This window comes from Macrotis lagotis, chromosome 3 (genome assembly GCF_037893015.1).
Source record: "Macrotis lagotis isolate mMagLag1 chromosome 3, bilby.v1.9.chrom.fasta, whole genome shotgun sequence".
Classification (NCBI taxonomy): domain Eukaryota; kingdom Metazoa; phylum Chordata; class Mammalia; order Peramelemorphia; family Peramelidae; genus Macrotis; species Macrotis lagotis.
Window position 1 is genome coordinate 24,624,083 of NC_133660.1, and position 16,662 is coordinate 24,640,744.

Consider the following 16,662-nt stretch of genomic DNA (forward strand, 5'->3'; position numbering starts at 1 on the left):
CTCCTCCCAGTCCTATTTCTGACTTTATGACCTCAAAATCATAGACACACACACACACACACACACACACACACACACACACCCCACTCACCCCCACTGCTGGTTCATTCTAAAACTTTGGCACCTGGGATCTTTTTTTCCTGGTGTAGCCTACCATCTCAGAAACCTTCTCAACCTTGTATATTTCTCCTCAAAGATTGCCTCCATTCTTCTACTGTTAAGTTCCTCTGGAACTTTTCGCTTTTATGGAAGGGTCCAAACCAGTCTTCTTTCGTTGTCCTCCTGACCCTCTTCCTGTCTGGATTTCAGACCCAGATATCTTCATTCTCCATCCAATCATCCCTTTTTACCTCTCTTTTGTATGTTATATGCATTCATTAGAAAGGAGAGTAGTAGGCTTTAAATAAATACTTCCTTGTCTCCTTTCCTTCATTCTTTCCTTTCTCTCCCCCCTTCCTTCCCTCTCTAATCACACAACACATCTTCCAATCAAAGAGAATGTTCAAATTTTCAATGCCTCTTCTGTCATATATATACATATATATATACATAAATATAAATATATTATTTCATTACCCTAAGATATAGTTCATCTACCATTAGTGACTTGAATGCATCATTGACACTTATTATGGTCTCTTATTAGCTTTCTATTTGTCTTTGGTTTCAGCTCCTTATTGTCCAGGTTTGTAACATCCTTTCTAATCCGAAGAACTCTCATTGGTAGGGAAAACAGAATCAAAATAATAAAGGAACCCTGCTTACTTTCCATTGTCCATAGTCAATATGCCATCCACCTCCTTGTGAAGTCTTATACTTTCTTACCCACCAAACTATCATGGCAAAGTATGTCAAATGCTTTTCTGTAAGGAAAAGAAACTTTCCCCTGATCTACTAGCTTTAGAAGTCCTGTTAAAGAAAGGATAATGTTCAATTTGGCAAGATGTTTAAACTTGTTTTCTCCTCTTGATCATCATATTCTTTTCTAAAGACTTAAACACCATCTGCCTAACAATCTGTTCTATAGTCTTGCCAAGAATTATAATATCAAGTAGGCTTTTCTCATTCCCAGAATCTACCTTTATCCTATTTCTGAACTTGGCAGACCATTAGGCTTTGATCTTATTGTACCTTTCCTACAGCATTTTCTATGAATTCTTGAATTTTAAACACACCAACATTTAGGTCACCCCAAGTTCACATTTTCAATTTCCAATACTCGCATTCAAGAAAACCAGATTTATTATGCCAGCTCACAGCTTTATTAAAAATGTTCTCGTTCAGTCATTTGAGTTGTGTTCCATTGTTCATGACCTCATTTAGAGTTTCCTTGGCAGTTACTGCAGTGATGTCATTTCCTTTTCCAACTCATTTTACAGAGTAGAAAAACAAGGCAAACAAGGTTAAGTGACTTACCCAGGTCACACATTTAATAAGTAGCTGAGGTCAGATTTTAACTTAGATCCTTCTGACTTCAAGTTTAGCATTCTATCCTCTGTTCCACCTACTTGCCCTTTATCATTCTTTATTAAGAATATAGTAATATAAAACTGATATGGACATCCAAGGGACTGCATGAATATTCTGCATTATTAATTATAACTACAAAATGCAAAACCTTATCTTTTGTGACATTCCAGATTTATTGTACTTTATTGCCATTCCAACTTTATTGTACAAGATTAGGAGAAACAAATTACATTTATATGAATCCATTTATCAAAGTAGGGGCTCTTAAACTTTATAGAGTCATTTACCTCTTTGCAATCCCTTCCTCAGAAAAAATATGTTTAAATACATAAAACAAAATACAAAGGATCACAAAGAAAACAAATTATGTTGAAACTGAATTCTCAAATGTTTTAAGTGAATTCACAGATCCCCTGAAGTATATCCACAAGGATCTGTGGATCCTAGGTAAAGAAGCCTAGCACTAGATTTTGCTCTAAAGTCCCATAACAACATGAAAATTACCATAGGTTTTCAAAGACAATGCCAGTAGAGTTCAACTTGGCAAAGTTGGAAAGCTGGAAAGTTCCCATGTTTAGACCCAGTGATTGTCTGCATGTTGGTCAATTAAGGTTAGGTAATTTCAGGTTGGATCAACAAAAAAAGTGATTGACCATTCCAGTTTAGAAGATTGAAAGATGAATAGGTAGTGCCTAGAGATGAAGGTGGAAAATTTCATTTTGAAACCAGGATAAAAATCTCCTAGGATTATTGTGCCAGTTATGATCTTCTAACTAGCCAGTGTCTGGGGAAAGAGGAAGCTGTGCCAAGACTTTCCCACCTAGACCCCAGGGTCTGGAGTTATTCAGAACTTTGGGAAGTCCTAGTCACCACCAGCTATGCCTAGTAAGTCTTTTGTTGGAATTTGCAAGGGCTTCAGTAATCATGAAGGCATTATTGTTCAGATTCTCTACAGTGAACTGTAGCCATTGCTTATAGAACTATCAACAAAGATATGCACTTGTGTATCCCTTCAACTAACTTCTCCTAAATTGCATGGTTCAAATCCAAACATTGATGGTCTAATGGTGTTTAAGTCTTTAGAAAAGAAGCCATTAGACTAACTAACACACCAGGTCCCTTATAAACAGTAGAAAGGTGAAAAGATGAAGGCTGTTTGAATCATTTCATTTTTTTCAGCTACTACTTATTCAATGAATTGGGAATTAATTCATCTAGACCTATAGAACTAGTTTATTGGGGCAGCTAGGTGGCGCAGTGGATAAAGCACTGACCCTGGAATCAGGAGTACCTGGGTTCAAATCCGGTCTCAAACACTTAATAATTAGCTAGTTGCGTGGCCTTGGGCAAGCCACTTAACCCCATTTGCCTTGCAAAAACCTAAAAAAAATAAAGAACTAGCTTATTTAAATTATTTTGCTAAGTCTCTTATCATACTTTTATCTACCTTGGACTGTAATTCTTTGTCAAATTTAATTTCACAATTTGATAATTCAACTTAATAAATATTTCTTAAATGCTCATTATGTGCTTGAGTCTGTGATATGAGCTAGAAATACAGATGAGGAAAAAGAAAAACAGTCTTCCCCTCAATGAGTTTATAATTTGATAGGGAAAGATAAAACATGAAACAAAAAAAATTCTGAATTATATGAAAAGGAAGGAGGTATTATCAGGGATCAAATAAATATTTAATTCAGCTAATTGTGCCCAATTCTATGACAGAGTCTTCTGAGTTCACACTGTACACTGATCTCAACATCATAATGTCATTTTGGTTCTCTTAGAGTACTAAGAAAATCGGGGAATGAGCAAGCCAGCACAGGGGCATGATATTTGTCAAGTGGAAATCAAGTAGAATCACTGATGAAAAATAATTACCTTAAAAGTTCTAAATAGACACTGAATGCAACATTTGCAGCCTAATATATTAAAAATTAACTGTCAATGGAAATGAAAAAAAGGAATTACCACCAGGATTATCATGTTTTCTTTTAAAAGCTTAAATATTTTTAAATCATAAAAATGAAGTCAAAACCAATCAATGAATAAGTAAGTGTTGATTAAGGATATATTTTATGCCCAGCCCTGAGAAAAGAGAGAGGTATTCAAAGGAAAAGTCAGAGACATCCCTATCCTCAAGGAGGTTGCATTCTGCAGGACAGTTTCTCATAAAGATTTTCATAATGAGACATTAGGTGCAGATTTATAATTATGGAAATTCTCCATCATTTTTAGTATGCTATCTGTGAAGCAAAAACTAATAAATCATACATAAGAATCTCTGAAGGACGCATGCTGATATGGAAAAGCACATATTACCATTAACATTGTTCTATTGCATATATTTTTATTTTGTTAAATACTTCCCAATTACATTTTAATCTGATTTGAACTGTATTTGGAAGTGTGCAGGTAGCAGACTTCACCTCTAAACCAAGGGATCCCAAGAGCATCTATAGGTCAAGTTGGTAAGACATCAAGTAGACAGAAAACGAAATTTTCATAATCAGTGACAGTGGAGATACTACCATCAAATTCTAATGTTTAAATTTTCAATGTTTTACATAACTGAGTGGAAATTGGGATTGCATGAAATAATGAATAGTGAAATTAGAAGAACAAAGAGAACATTGTATAAAGTAATGGCAATGTTATTCAAGAAGTATGAACAACTAAGTTAGTCTGAGTTATATGGATATTCAAACTAACTCTAAAAGACCTATAAAGGAAGATGCTATCTATCCCCAGATAAATGAAATGATGCATTTGTTTCACATAAATATATTGCTAATGTTGGCCTCCCCTAGTGTGCAGGGGGTGGGGGTGGGAAGGAAAGGGGGGAAACTCCTTCTATATGTCTATATACCTCTAAAAGTTAAAAATAGCTAAAAAACTTAAATATATTATATATACATATATATGTATATATAAAATACACACACACACACACACACACACACACGAATGAGGATTTTAAAGGTGATCAGACAATAGGGTAAATAAAAAGAATGTAAAAAATACCTGAAATTAAATCACATGGCTACAATGATGAAAAAGAGTACCTCTAGGGAAAAATGAAAAAAATACATATCTGTCCCTTCTTTAGCAAGATAGATTATGAGTATGTTATACTGTATATATAATCAATTGGTGTGTTGATTATGTTTTCTGAATTGAGTTTTTCTCTCCTTTGTAGACAACTAGAATGGGTACACACACACACACACACACACACAATCATATACATAATATATATATATTATGTGTGTATATGTATATGTGTGTGTGATACAGGGTAAATATACATATAAGTATATAAATATATACATATTTATTCAGTAATAAAAGTAATGTAAAAGCAAAAATGTATTTTTTTTTAGGTTTTTGCAAGGCAAATGGGGTTAAGTGGCTTGCCCAAGGCCACACAGCTAGGTAATTATTAAGTGTCAGACCGGATTTGAACCCAGGTACTCCAGACTCCAGGGCTAGTGCTTTATCCACTATGCCACCTAGCCGCCCCTAAAAATATATTTTTTAAAAAAGGTGAAACCATGAAGATCAGTTGAACCAGACCAAGTCACAGGGGAATCTCTACTGAGGGCAGCACCATCTTGAAAACAATGAGATCCCTTAGGAATAGTAAGATACAAAAAGAATAAAATAACTGACAATAACTCCAAAGGTGATAGAGGGTCTCAATAGTTACCAGCCAATATCAAATTCCTAATCTTAATGAAATCTTTTTGAGCATGATCTACGAGTGCTATGTGTGGATGCTTGATGAGGAGAGAATTAGTCAGACTTTCGAGAAACAATTCTCTACTGCAAAGCTCTTATTTTCGATCACATAATTTAGGGGCTAGGTGGTGCAGTGGATAAAGCACCGGCCCTGGAGTCAGGAGTATCTGGGTTCAAATCCGGTCTCAGACACTTAATAATTACCTAGCTGTGTGGCCTTGGGCAAGCCACTTAACCCCATTTGTCTTGCAAAAACCTTAAAAAAAATAATAAAGTCCATCACATAATGTATTGAAAAGTGTAAAGAATACAGAATCCTGCTATATTTACTACCTGGTGATTACAAGAAAGTATTTACTTAGTGGAGCAAAATGAAGTCCTAAAGTTCTCTGGGAAAAAACTCACACCTATATTAAAATCCTACAAGAGTTCTTGATCACATTGTTCAATAACACTCAGATGATTAACATCAAGTGAGGCATAAAACAAGGAATTGCATATCTCCCAAAAGTCATTTGCCACTATCAGGGAAGTAGTCCAATATGGTATTCAAATCTCTTAGAGATCATCAGAAAATAATACCTCCAAGTCTATACTCCTCTGAAAAGTTTTTTATTGTATCTAGATTCTCAAGACATCCCCTTAATGGGATAGAGCATAACCCCAAACCAAATCAACTTCAAAAATGCAGTCAAATATTTTTGATAATTCTCATCACAAAATTAGTTCTTGTTGAAACACCCTACTGATTTCATAAAGGTGTGGTAGAAGCTTCCACAGACTTCCCCCCACCACTCACCCCACTTGTTAATCAGCATATTGGGAAAAGACATACAATTTACATATGACAGTTTTTCCCCCTTGGAGTACCAAAACAACATATTATATTTCCTATTCCCTCCCATTTCTCACTCAGTTGATTTTATTGTCAATTTGTGAATACTCCAGATTAACAAAATGCACTTGGAAGTCAGCTTAAATACTGGCTTTGGTCCCAGTGGCAAGTTTTCCTTCAAATATTCTTGTGACACGTGCACCAAACTCAACTGTGAGCATCTTGGAGCTATTCACCCATCTCAGTGATGAACCAGATAACTGTCCACTGGCCAGAGTGCTGAATTTTCTCTGATAACAATCATTCCAGCACTCATTGTTTAAAATGACCTCACCATGAATTTTCTTCCTTATCTTGCTGGGGTTCCAGTCTCCATGAAATTTCCTGCAGCATCCTAAACATATCCCTATGCAGTACTTTCTCACTCAATTTTTCATAACCATTTTATGTTTTCTTCTTACATTAGAAGAATCATCTTGCTTACCTGAATTTGTATATTTAGCTTATAGCTCAGTGTCTGGTACATAATACTATGCTTAATAAATGCTCAATCTGTCTACCTACCTACCTATCTCCATGTATCTTTTAGCTATATTTCTATATATCTATCTATATCTGTCATCCTTATCTGTCATATCTTATATCCTCATCTCCTGTATTCTACACATCCCTGAAATCACTTTTCCTTATTTGTGTACTTGTTGGTCTGTCCCCAAAATAATATAAGTTCTAGGTGGCAGGGAGTGTTTAGTATCTGACTCTATGTCTTTAGAATCTGATGAATAAATGAATAAAATGCAATCCTTCTCTTGCTTCAAGAACATCTGTAAGTAACATTATCATCTAGAGTCTCTTGTTCCATTTTAAACTCTTTTATGCATTTATCACATTCTAACATATAAAAATATCTTCTAATGTAGTAGATCTCAGAGCTTCCTCACTATGTGAGATTCCTCCTCTTTCCAGCACCTTATTTTTATAAGGTTTAATATCATACTTATTACTTGAACACTGTAGAGAGGTTAGACAAAGTACAGAATACCATTGGTTGATAAACCTTGCTTCACATCATCTAGAAACAATATGTCATCAGGGAATGGGTCTCAAATTGAGCAAAGCATGGAACATCTCCTCTAAGTAGTATCATAAGATAGTCACCTGCTTATGTTGGACAAAAGAGAGTGGTCCAGAGGTACAAAAATAAGTTGGGGAATTTCTGTGTTTTTGAGTCACCTCCACCATCCTGGACTTGGTCACAATATTAAGGAAAACAAAGGTGAAGGGTGTCTAGTTAACTACCTAGGAAGAAGCAAGTCAGCTTGTGATTCAGAATTAAACAGTGGCCTACTATACAGAACTTATAATCACTACCCCTATGGAATCATATTAAACATTAATACTGATTGGAATAGAGTAGGGATCCAAATGAATTATTTCTCACAACTAATCTTTCCCTAGAACTCTAGTTATGGACTAATATTTCCCTGCTAAATATCTTCTTCTGGATGTCCCACAGGCACTTCAAACTCTTAGATGTCTCAAGCAGATCTCAGTATCTCCCCCTCCCTAGATCTTCCCTCCTTCTAAAAATACCTTTTTCTGTCAAGAGCCCTACTATACTTCAGTCACCAAGCTGCATAACTTAACAATCACTTGTGTCTCTTTCCTCTCCCTTATCCCCTTATCGAACCACTAGCCAAATTTCTCAGAATCTCCCTTCACAGGAACAGCTAGGTAATGCAATGGGAGCATCAGCCCTGGATTCAGGAGGACCTGAGCTCAAGTTTGGTCTCAGACATTTAATAATTGCCTAGCTGTGTGACCTTGAGCAAGTCACTTAACTTCAATGCTATAAATGAAATTAAAAAAGAATCTACCTCTATGACATCATGCATTCTTCCCTTTTTACTTCTCTACTCCTTCAGCTGCCTCTCAGTTCATATCCTCTTATTTCTTCTAACCTGGAATATTTCAATAATCTTCCATTTGATCTTTCTGATTTTAGTGATTCCTCACTCAAATCCATCCACCAGCTGCTAAAAAGAATTTTCCTAAGACACAGGATCAGAGATGTCTAGACCAGGAATGAGAAGAATCTCTACAAGATACTCAACTTCAAAAAGTACTCTAACTTTTGCTGTAAGATCTCTAGACTATACCCTTGACCCAGCTATATCACTATATCACTAGCTCTATTTCCAAAGATGCTTAAGGGAAAAAGAGGGGGAGAATTGGGGGCAGAGCCAAGATGGTGACAAGAAAGGATCGTCTCTTAGGTGCTCTCTCATAAAACTCATAAGCTAAGGACTCTAACTAAATTTTCGAGAGACAGAACCCACAGAGGGACCCAGTGAGGCAGTTCTCCTACTCAAGGTAACCTGGAAAAGAGCAGAAAGGCTCTGCTCCCCAGGGTCAGAGGGGCAGCCCACCAGAGGGGTGGCCCGCCAGAGGGAAAGAACTTCAGCCTCCTGGAGGCAGCCCCAGGGCACTGGGAGCCACAGCTCACAGCAGCGAGTCTCCTGAGCTACACCCTGGGGGAACACCAGGCACAAAGTGGGGGGAACAGGGGGGTCGGGAACAGGACCTCTGCCAGAGCAAGCACGTGGAGCCCAGCCCTCAGGGCACAGCAAGCAAGTGGTCTTTTGGCAGCCCAGATCCAGGAAACAGAAGCAGGTGGAGCCAGTAAGCAGGAGCCCCCAGGGCATGAGCCCATTGAACCTAGGGAGGGGAGTAAAGAGAGACTGCAGAGCTCTGTCCTCTGCCCCTGAAACAGGACTCTGGGGCTCTGACCACATTCAGATCTTGATCGCAGTCTAGGCCCCCCCATAGAACAGCAGGGGCCCTCTCCACCTCAGCCCCATGGCAGAGGGGGGCACATATGGTCATTCACAGACCAGAAGGGAGGACAGAGCCTCACACACTGAGACCCTTGTGGGACTGTGAAGCATAGAGAGTGGAGGACAAGGGGAAAATATGAGGGACTTAATGATGTTGAACTGTATGTATTCCTGCATAGAAAAATGACATTGATAATACTCATATGAACCTTCTCAGTTAATAGAGCAGGTAGAGGGAGCTTTTATAGTTGAAGCACAGGAGAAAGCTGAATTTGAAGATAAAATATGATGTAAAAATGGAGTCAATAGAAAAAAAGGGAAATGTAATGGGAGAAAGAAAAAGGAGAGGGGGAATAGGCCAAGATATTTCATATAATAAGATTTTTCTTTATTACAATGAGCTATTGCAATGATATGGAAAGGGGGGAGGCAAGGGGGAATGAGGGAATCTTTGCCTTCATCATATTTGGCTAGGAGAGGAAACAGCATATATACTCAATGGGGTATAGACATCTGAAGTAAGAAGGAGAGAAGGGGGAAGGGGGGGGATGTGAGTGATGGAGGAGAGCATGGACCGTGGGGGGAGAATGGTCAGATATAATGCATTTTCTTTTTTACTTCTTGCAAGGGGCTGGGATTGGTTGGCCTGTCCTGGACCATAGGGCCAGGTGGATGCTGGGCCTAAGGGGTGGTATGGGGGCTCAGGGCCTCTTGGCCCCAGGACCAGGGATCTGTCTGCTGTGCCACTCAGCTACCCTACAGCAGAGTCAGAGTGAAAGGAGAGAGAAAATATAGTACATGGTAGTGGAGAAATAAGAAAGGAGGGAGTTGCGATCAGCAATGGCAACGGTGGAAAAATATGGAAGTAACTTTTGCGATGGACTTACCATAAAGAATGTGATCCACCCGTGACAGAGTTGTTGGTGTTGGAACAGAGACTCAAGCATAGTTTTTATTATTATTATTTGGGGGGGGGGGGGTGCAGGGCAAATGGGGACTGGGTGGCCTGCCTGGAGACGCATGGTAGGGTGATCTTTGGGTGTCTGAGGCTGGATTTGGACCCTGGTGCTCCTGGCTCAAGGGCCAATGATCTGTCCGCCACCCAGCCACCCCTACTATTATTACTATTTTATTTTATTTTGGGTCTTTTTTTTTCTTCTTTTTTTTTTGGTTTTTGCAGGGCAGTGGGGATCGGGTGGCTTGCATGTCACACGTCTGGGTGATTGTTGGGTCTATGGGGCCAGATGTGGGCTCGGGTGCTCGTGGCTCCAGGGCTGGTGCTCCATCCATTGCACCACCTGGCCATGCCTACAATTATTACTATTTTTTTTATTTTAATTTTTTTCTCTCCCCTTTACTTTATCACTCAAACAAGTCTATATTTATGGGGGAGGGGTATTTTATTTACTCTTAAACAAGAATATTTTATTAATGTAAAAAAACATTATTTGTATAAAATGAGAATAAATATTTTAAAAATCTATGTTAAAAAAAAGAAAAGGGGGGGGAACCTATGTGTTCTAAAATATTTATAACAGCTCTATTTGTGGAAGCAAAGAACTGGAAATTTCAGGGATGCCTTTCAATTGGAGAATGGTTGAACAAGTTATGGTAAAGGATTATGATGGAATACTTCTGTTCTGCTCCGGAGCGGGCTTTATCTGTCCCTGCAGCCGCCGCCGCCGCGCAGCTCCCGCCCGCCAGTCCGCCCGCCCGTCCGCCCGTCCGCCCGTCCGCCCGTCCGCCCGCCCGTCCGTCCGCCCGTCCTCCGCCCGCCCGCCCGCCCGTCCGCCCGTCCGTCCGCCCGTCCGCCCGTCCGCCCGCCCGTCCGCCCGTCCGCCCACCATGGTGCTGTGGCACTCCTGCCGCCTGCTCTCTAGAGTCGCCTCCTTCCACCCGGGCCTCGGCGCCGCCGCCACCGCGGCCGCCCGAGCCAGCTCCTGGTGGACCCACGTAGAAATGGGGCCTCCCGACCCCATCTTGGGAGTGACTGAAGCATTTAAGAGGGACACTAATAGCAAGAAGATGAACTTGGGAGTTGGGGCCTACCGAGATGATAATGGGAAGCCCTATGTTCTTCCAAGCGTGCGCAAGGCAGAGGCCCAAATTGCAGGGAAGAGCATGGACAAAGAGTATCTGTCCATCGGAGGACTGGCTGAGTTTTGCAAGGCATCAGCAGAGTTGGCCCTGGGAGAAAATAACGAGGTTCTGAAAAACAAACGATATGTCACTGTACAAACTATTTCTGGAACTGGAGCCTTGAGGGTGGGAGCCGGTTTTCTGCAACGGTTCTTCAAATTCAACCAAGATGTCTATCTTCCTAAACCATCCTGGGGAAATCATACCCCCATTTTCAGGGATGCTGGCATGCAGCTGAATGGCTATCGCTACTATGACCCCAAGGCTTGTGGCTTTGACTATACTGGAGCTATAGAAGACATTTCAAAAATCCCAGAACAGAGTGTCATCCTTCTGCATGCCTGTGCTCACAACCCCACTGGAGTCGATCCTCGTCCTGAGCAATGGAAAGAAATGGCATCTGTGGTAAAGCAAAGGAAACTCTTTGCCTTTTTCGACATGGCATACCAGGGCTTTGCCAGTAGAGATGGCAACAAGGATGCCTGGGCAGTTCGCCACTTCATTGAGCAGGGCATTAATGTCTCTCTCTGTCAGTCATATGCCAAGAACATGGGCCTCTATGGTGAACGTGTGGGAGCCTTTACCATGATTTGTAAAGATGCTGATGAAGCCAAAAGGGTAGAATCCCAGTTGAAAATCCTGATTTGTCTCATGTATTCCAACCCCCCCTCAATGGGGCCCAAATTGCCGCCACAATCCTGAATAGTCCTGATCTGGGGTCTCAATGGCTGCAAGAAGTGAAAAGCATGGCAGATCACATTATCAGCATGCGGACCCAGCTGGTTTCCAACCTCAAGAAAAAAGGCTCCTCCCACAATTGGCAGCATATCACTGACCAGATTGGTATGTTTTGTTTCACAGGCCTGAAACCTGAGCAGGTGGAATGGCTGACCAAAGAATTCTCCATCTATATGACAAAAGATGGCCACATTTCTGTAGCAAGGGTCACATCAGGCAATGTAGGATACCTTGCCCGTGCCATTCACCAAGTAACCAAATAACTCTCCCTGGTGAGATGGAACAGAGATAACCTTCGCACCTTCAGACTCTGCTGTTTTGAGATTCAGAAAGATGATTGAGCTGGCAAAGATAGGAGTGGTGTGAGTTTCTTTCAACCACAGTGCTTAATGCTCAACCCCTGAAGGTATCTCAGAAAAAGATCTGTGGGTAGGCTAAAGGCATCTGAAACTACTGTTTGGAGCAATCTACCCTCAACTCCCCAACCCATCCTCCACAACTTTTTCAAAACATTTTATGTTTACAGTAAACGCTACTAAAAATCCTGCCCAAAGATCAGAATTTCTCTCCCCTTCCCCAAGTCTTGGAATTACAATATTCAAGAGCTTTCATTTAGGTAATAAATGGCAAATAACAGAAATTTCTGAGGTGGTAAAAGCTGGCAAAGAAGTCTTGTTCAATTCTAACTCCCTCCTTTCACTGGCCTCCTGGGACTGATGGAGACTCCTTGGGTCGCAGGGTTTTTGAAAACCATAGGTGCTGTTGTCCAGCATCCTGGCTTCAAGAAATAACAGAAGAGAGGTGGCTGTTGGCCATTGAACATTAAAGACTAAACTTTACCCTCCTCCCCCATGTTTATTGCTTTCCATCCCCAAGTCTTCCCTAGTTTCTCTCTCTACCTCTGCTTGAATTAACCTTCAGACCCTTCCTATCAGGATGCATATACATAGAGAATTAAGTAAAATAGAATTTGAGAAATGAGCATGCTCTCTCCTCCCCTTTCCTAGCAAAAGATGGAGGAGGAGAATTTGGTAAAATAAGTGTACTTTGATCCCATCATGGTAAAATTTTTAATTGTCCCCCTTATTACCCCCCCACACCAGACCTCATCTGTGTGGTTGTGCAATATGTAGCCTTTCTCCTGAAAAATCTGTCCGGGGCAGTCAGTCCTTGGAGATGAGTATTTTGAGCTGTGGTTGTAAGCTTCTCTGTGTTGCTAGCCGAGTTCAAACTCCAACCTTTAAGAGATCATCCTCCAATGTAATCACATAAGGCTTTTATGCAGCCTGGTTTCTCTGTTACAATAAAATTGTTGTAGATTGGGAAAAAAAAGAAATGATGAGCTTGGGGTGTCTAAGTGGCACAGTTGGAGAGAGCACTGGCCCTGGAGTCAGAAGTACCTGAGTTTAAATCTGGCCTTAGACATTTAATAATTATCTAGTTGTGTGACTTTGGGCAAGCCACTTAACCCCATTGCCTTGAAAAACCTAAAAAAACAAAAAGAAATGATGAGCCTGATGACCTTAGAAAAAAAAGAATAGACTTGTACAAAATAATGAAGAGAAAAGGAGCAGAACCAATACATACATACAATAACACCAGTTTTTGTTTTAAGAATAACTTTGAGCAATTAAGAAACAATTTATGAAGCTGATAAGTATCAAGGTACCATTGTAATCTTCCTAATGTACATTTTTTAACTTGTTAATCCCCACCTTGAAAACCTTCAGGGGCTCTCCATTCCCTACTAGATGTGCAGTTTCAGAATTTAAACACAAGTAACAGCCCTTGTGAGGCTGATGTTGGTCACAAAGACTCTGGAAAATGAATTTCTCTTAATGTGGGAAACAAAGTCAATCAAGATCAAGCTAGATGGTGTGGTATTTACAGAAAGAGATGATGATCCAGAAGTGAAGAGAGAGGTGTCAGGGTCTTCTCTGGACATTTGATGCAGCCATGCATCTGCAATCTACTTCCTCAAACTAAAGCCTCCAAATGAGCCCACAGAAGGCAAAAATTGTACCAGCAAGTGGGAGCCTTGAAATTTTGGAATATTTGTTTTCTTTTGTTTTCAATAATGAGCACTATCCCAGGCAACTGGAGTACTGAGAGAAAAGTATCATAAGAATATAATAGGCAGACATAGCCAATGTCTTCCTAATTATATCCTTTTATTACATTCATGACTCATCTAATTTTTTTTTTCATAACGTCCTGTGGTTGACCCTGTCCTTGCATTTCTTGTTGTTTCAATGTGTAGAATAAGTGTCTGTGACAGGTCTGAGAGTCTCCTAGTAGAAAGTGACCCTTCTTAGCAAAGGTTTATGATTTAGAAAAGATTTGTTTTCTTTCTTCCCATGGGGGGGGGGGGGTTGTAAGGCAGTGGGGTTTAGTGACTTGCCCAAGGTCATACAACTAGATAATAATTAAGTTTTTGAGGTTAGATTTGAACTCAGGTTCTCCTGACTTCAGGGCCACCTAGCTGCCCCTGATATTTCCTTTCTAATGGAGAATAACTGCAGGAGATTCATGTTTCATAATTATCTTTCCAAGTCAGAAATTACTCCTCAGTTGAGGCTTTTTAAGGCTACCATATCAGAAAAGAGCCCTACGTAGTGACCACAAGGATAGCACATAAAAAAAAAAACAAAAGGAATATGTGCTCATGGATATGTGTTCACTAAACTGGAGACAGGACAGCTGCCCACCACCATCTTTCAGCTTCAGTAAAAGCTGCCAGATAAAAGAATGAGCTCATCCCTTTCAAGTCTTTTGTAAGCACACTCACTTCTTTTTCTTCATGCTTGTTGTACCTTATTTATTTAGAAAAAGAAAGGAGAAGAGGGACTTGGGTAGAGATGCTGGAAGATACTGTGCAATGACAAAGAAGCAAAAATACCAAGTTTTTGAAAGCTCATTTAAAGGAGCCAATGAAATTCCAGGTAAAAAGATCCTTCAGGGAGTTGGATTTTAGTCTTAACATAATAGCAGTATTTTTGTGTTGCTTTTGTTTTTTTTTAACCAAGAGATTCTGAAGTTTATTTTTTGAAGTGTATTCTTTTTTAATATAAATATTTTATTTGTTTCCCAATTATATACAATAGTAGTTTCTATCTATAATTTTTGCAGTGTTTTGAATTTTACAGCCTTTACATTGTTTCCATACTATACATTGATCAAAGTTGAATGCATTGAGAGAAAAATCATATCCTTAAGGAAAGAATAAAATTTAAAAGAAATTACTATTATATGTAATTGGAAAACAAAAAGAATGTTTCCATAATAAAAAAGAAAGACCTGAGTTAAAATTCAGTCTGAGACATTTGCTAGTTGCATGAACCTGAACAAGTCATTTAATCTCTGTCTGCCTCAGTTTTCTCAACTGTAAAATGGGAATAATAATACAACCCATATCCCAGAGTTGCTATGAGAATGAAATGAAATAGTATGTTTTGGGGACTTAATAGGTGCTTTATAAAAATTTCTCTTTTGCTTTCCTGCCTCTGAACCCTTTCACTACTATTCCCCATCCCTATAATACATACCTCCACCCCTCATCTCTGCCTTTCATAATACTCACCTTTTTTTAAAGTTCAGCTCAGGAACTATTCCCATCTTAAAGCCTTGCCAATGCTTTCTGCTTCTTCCATTTTCCTTATATTTGCTTTTAGACTTTAGTGCTATGCCCCAGTCATCCACCCCCAAAGGGTTGTAAGATCATTGATGGCAAGAATTGTTCCATTTTTATTTCTGGGTCCCCAGGGACAGTGCCTTGTGACTAATAGTTGTTGAATAACTGCTTGCTGAATTGATTTAAGAAGCATTTGCTTTTCTCTGAGTAACACTGGAGTCAAAGGGATAAGCTAAGAACTCAGTTCAAGCCAGCTAAATCTCTGTGGGAATAAATTCATAAGAAAAAATTTTCCAAAGTTCAGCTAACTAGAAGAGAGTAAAATAGATCTGAGGCAATTCCTTTTCCTGAGTCAGAGACACAGCTGGAAGGAAAGCATGAAAGACCATAGTATGTAAAATTCCTAATTTGAATACGGGGCAGAGAGGTGACACAGTGGATATAGCACTGGTTTGGGAGTCAGAAGGACCTGAGTTCAAATCCATACTCAGATACTTGACACTTATTACCTGGGTGACCTTGGACAAGTCACTTAACCCTGATTATCTCACATCCAGGGACATCTCCAGTCATCCTGATCCTTATCTGGCTGCTGGACCCGGATGGCTACAGAGGAGAAAGTGAGGCTGGTGACTTAGCACAACATCATTCCTAACTCAAATCCAATTCATGTCCTTGTCATGATATTATCCCCTCCCTTGATCATCTTCATCATCATCACTCTCTTCCCTGTTCAAGTGACTAACATAAAATCAGTAGCACCATTCTTTGGAAGTATGAAGATGGAAATGACTGATAACATCTAAATGTACTTTTCTATAACTTTCCTAACCATAAAATAAAAACAAGCACAAAAAAAAATGAATACAAGTGACACAGCTCATCAGATTTTACTGCCACTTGTTAATTTATTAAATTCTGCCCTTTGGGTGGTTTCCAAAAACATGGCAAGAGCTATATATAATGATGTAAAGTGAAGTGAGAAGAACTGGAAGATTATTATGCACACTAACAGCAATGTTACTATGATGATCAACTGTGAAACATTTGGCTACTCTGAACAATACAATAACACAGTATGATTTATGATGAAAAAAATGCTATCTATCTCCAGAGAGAGAACTGATGAATTCTGAGTGCAAATGAAAGTAAATTTTCTTTGTTTGAAATGTGGCCAGCATGGAAATTTTTTGCATGATTTCACATATATAATTGATATCATTTTGATTGCCTTCTCAGTAGGTGGGGGAGGGTGAGAGGGAGGGGGAAAA

General features: G+C 39.6%; 1 pseudogene; it reads left to right on the forward strand.

Annotated features, from left to right (window-relative positions):
- The first annotated feature begins 10,728 nt into the window (after nt 1-10,728).
- Nucleotides 10,729-12,023, forward strand: LOC141516012 (aspartate aminotransferase, mitochondrial-like; annotated as a pseudogene).
- Nucleotides 12,024-16,662: the final 4,639 nt, after the last annotated feature.